Source organism: Ursus maritimus, unplaced genomic scaffold, assembly GCF_017311325.1.
Source record: "Ursus maritimus isolate PB19 unplaced genomic scaffold, ASM1731132v1 scaffold_35, whole genome shotgun sequence".
Classification (NCBI taxonomy): domain Eukaryota; kingdom Metazoa; phylum Chordata; class Mammalia; order Carnivora; family Ursidae; genus Ursus; species Ursus maritimus.
In genome coordinates, this window is record NW_024426119.1 from 27592564 (window position 1) to 27596874 (window position 4311).

Genomic DNA, 4311 nt, shown 5'->3' on the forward strand with positions numbered 1-4311 from the left:
GGCAGAGGCCACAGACTCACTGTCTTTTCTTTGCTGGGGGGGGCTTCTCCTTCTTGTCATTCTGATGAAGAGAGGTTGAGGGGTTGTCCAGAGCCCAAATTATTGACTGGGTCCCAGGCCGTGCCCCTTGTTTTATAGGGATCTTAGAGATGTGGGCTTCTTCTTTAAAGATTTTATTTATTTATTTATGTGGCAGTCAACCAGCGAGAGAGGGAACAGAAGCAGGGGAGTGGGAGAGGAAGAAGTAGGCTCCCAGCGGAGGAGCCCGATGAGGGACTCCTTTCTGGAACACCGGGATCACGCCCTAAGCCGAAGGCAGGCGCTCAATGACTGTGCGACCCAGGCCCCGGGTTGTGGGCTTCTTGATTTTTCAGCCTGCCTTCTGGGGGAGGGGCCTGCCGCGCCGATACTCAGGCAGCCCTGTTTGGGTAGAGTCTCGGTGTCCCCTGCGAGGGCGGATGGGGATGGGCACGCTGTGAGCCGGTATTTCCAGGCTTTTGTTCCCTGGCGACTTTCCCTGGTGGTTTGCTGTGCCTCTTCTGAGAGTTAGAGCAGCAGCGGCCGAATTTCAGCCTCTGTCACAGAACAGAGGGATTGCGGCCCGTTCTCCACTGATGTTCTGGCCACTTTAACTCTGTTACTGTTGGTGCTGCTCAACCCTGCAGCGTCCCGGGATGTGCGCCCCACACCCGGCGTCCCTGCCCTCACTTCCAGGGCCAGCGCATCTCTGTCCTTTGTGTTTCTAATGCCGCCAGCCGCCAGCCGCCAGCCGCCCCGCACGCGCTTCTGGATCTCCCGGTCTCAGTCGATCCAGTGAGCGCACCGGGATTCCAGTGTTTCGCGAGATGCCTGGTGGCGCGTGCGCACCCGGCTCACGGTTTCAGTCTGCTGTTTTGCAGGTGCCGTCCGCAAGCCCCGCCCGCTCTCCTGTGCAAGTGGCTGCCGCTTCCCGGCGCCCAAACGCGGCGGCTCCCTCCCCCTTCCATTTATCTTCCGATATCTGTGCACAGTTTCATGGCTCCCCGCTTCGTACCTCAATACTCAGCGCTGGAGATGTTCATTTGTAGAGTTCCAGATGCGTCTTCCTGCGTCTCAGGCTGGTTCCGTGGTTGTTTAGGCTGGTCTGGTACCTATCCAGCTCGACTCGGGGGACCGGCTGAAAACGGTGTCTCCTACTCCTCCACCATCTTAACTCCCTCTCTCCTGACTTGCAAGATTCTTGTTGCAACTGGACTAGGCAGGCTGAAGACAGGGCCCAAGGACAAGGCCTAGTTGAAAAGAGGTCTCAGAGGAGCCTGACTGAAGTTTGGCCAAGGAGAGAATCTTTGTCACTTAGGAGCTCAAACTGAAGCGGACCATCGACTTTGTTGGGTGTCATCTGAACACCAAGGGTTCTCTGTGACCATTGCTTATATGGAGACAAAGACACAAATGTGGCTTTTGAGCCTTCTGGCTTTATATTTGAGTTTCATGTTGCTTTCCCTGTTCTGGCTCGGTGAAAAGTTCTGTAGCTACAGGAACTAGAAGCAGCTAGAATCAGCAGATAGGAATCCTAAAGCCATTAGGATCAAATATCGGATGATTCTTTCAATACACTGTTGAATGTAGATTGCTAATATTTTGTTGAGTTTTACATCTATGCTCATCAAGGATATTGGCCTGTAATTTTCTATTTTTGTAGTATCTTTGTCAACTCTTGGTATCGTAGTAATCCTGGCATCATAGAATGTTTTTGGTAGCTTCCCTTCTATTTTTTTGGAATAGTTTGAAGAGAATATTTATTAACTCTTCTTTAAATGTTTTGTAGAATTCACCTGTGAATCCATCTTTTCCTGGACTTTTGCTTTTTGTAGTTTTCTGTAGTTTCCAATTCAATTAGCTTACTCATGTTTGTCCTTTCAGTTTTGGAAAATTGTATGTTTCCAGGAATTTATCATTTTCCTCTAGGTTGCTGAATTTGCTGACATATAATTTTTCATACTGTTATATTATAATCCTTTGTGTTTCTGTATGCCAATCATTGCTTCTCTTTCCTTTCTAATTTTGAGTCCTTTCTCTTTTTGTCTTGATGAATGTGGCTCACAATTTATCAATTTTGTTTATTTTTTCAAAGAACCACCTCTTGGTTTCATTGATTTTCTCTCTTTCTTCTTTTTTTTTTTTTTTTGGTCTCTATTTCATTTATTTCTGTTCCAATATTTATTGTTCCCATCTTTCTGCTAACCTTGGGTTTTGTTCGTTCCTTTTTCCCCCTAGTTCTTTAGGTGTAAGGTTAGGTTGTTTATTTGAGATTTTTCTTGCTTCTTGGGATGGGCCTGTATTGCTATAAATTTTCAGAGGTAGAATTTAGTGATTTATCAGTTGCATATATAAAAGAAGACATTTTTTAATAGAACAAGGTTATGGCAGCTTTCACTTATGACAAACTGCCATGTGTTGGGCCCTGGGATACACAAGGCTGTGTTAGAGGATAGTAGATAAACACTGCAGATTCCTCCTGTAGAGGCAAGGTGGGAGAGTCTCCAAATTATAGTTTTCATAGGTTAGAATGTAATGTGATTCTGTCTATCCCCACAGGTCTATGCATATACATTTTTAAGACCTTTATTGAGGTATGCCGTAAAAGTCACCCATTTTATTAAGTGTACAATATAATTTTTTTAGTAAAGTACAGAGTTGTGCAGTCATGACCACAATCTAATTTTCTTCATCCCCAAAAGATCCCTTATATTCATCTGTAATTAATTTTTTTCCAACTCTCATCCCCACTTAACAACTAAATCTACTTTTTTCTCTATAAATTTGCCTTTTCTGGAAATTTCATACAAATGGATTCATACAATATGTAGCCTTTTGCATCTGGTCCTTTCATATAGCAAAAGTGTTTGAGGTACATCCATGTTATAGCAGATATCAACAGTTCATTCCTTTAATTTTCAATAATATTCCTTTGTATGAACATACCACATTTTCTTTAGGTCTTTACCAGTTGATGGACATCTGGGTTGTTTCCACTTTGGGGCTCTTATGAATAATGCTGCTATGAACATTTTGTCAAATCTTTGTGGATATGTTTCATTCCTCTTGGGTATATACCTTGTAGTGGAATCACCAGGTCAAATGGGTTAAACTCTATAATCAACTTTTGGAAACACTGCCAAACTGTTTTCCAGAGTGTCCACACTGTTTTACACTCCCATCAGCAATACATGCAGGTTCACATTTCTCTACAGCCTTGCCAACTCCTGTTATTATTTGTCTTTTTGATTATTTCAACAGGCATTGATGTACAGTGAGCAAAGTTTAAACTGGAAGTCTCTTCCTGTCAAGGGGACCCCAGACCAGAAGGCCCTATACCCAACTAACATTGAAGTTTTGGGTCAGTGGCCACTGAAACAATTGTTGTCTGTATGAAATTCTTTCTGACTGTACTAAGATGCAATCTCTACTTAGTTGCATGTATGGCTATGTTGTTCTTTTCCCAATGAAAAGTTCTAAAAAATACAGCTTCCCACATCAAATAGTTAATTTTATTGCACAAACTCACTTCGTGAGTAACAATTAGACCTCAGAAATAAAGACAATGTATTCTAGAAAATGGTCAGAATTTTTTATATTTAACATTTTACTAGTGAAAAAGTAGGTGCAGGCAGGGAAAATTCTGTGCATTTTATTTAGGAAAAAATCTGTATTACTTCCCTTTATAGTTAGTTTAAAGGATTTCTAAGGCTTTGTACAAATGTAAATATAAAAATAAAATATAATGTGCATTGTAATTTTTAGAAGCTATATTTTTTACCAAATAGAGTAATTTTACTCAGTAAAAATGTGCTGAATGAATTTGCCCTAAGAATAAATATCTTTTTAGGGAACTAAAACAATACAAAATAATGACTTAGTGTTAATAAAATTTTGTCAATTTTATTAAAAGCAGATTCCATTTCTTAACATAGTTAATTTTTCTTTAAAAAAAAAAGTCTACTTTATGGTATTATTTCATCAGAGTAAGTTGGCCCAGTGAGACTGTCATTGACAAAGACATGTACAAAGTTAGCACCACATGTCTATAAATGCAGTTAGCCACAACCTTTCCAATATACAATTTCCCTTTGCTCATACACACATATATTTACAGCTAATAAATAACATTTAAAGCCAAAGCATTGCTAATATATATATAATGAAGTCTGTAGAAGCCAGAGTTCCTAGGGCCATACACTGATTGGATCCATATTTTCTCAAGTTTACACACCCTGTTCAAAACCCAAATCCAGAAAATTAATGAATTAGCAATAAAGGGGGATGACAACA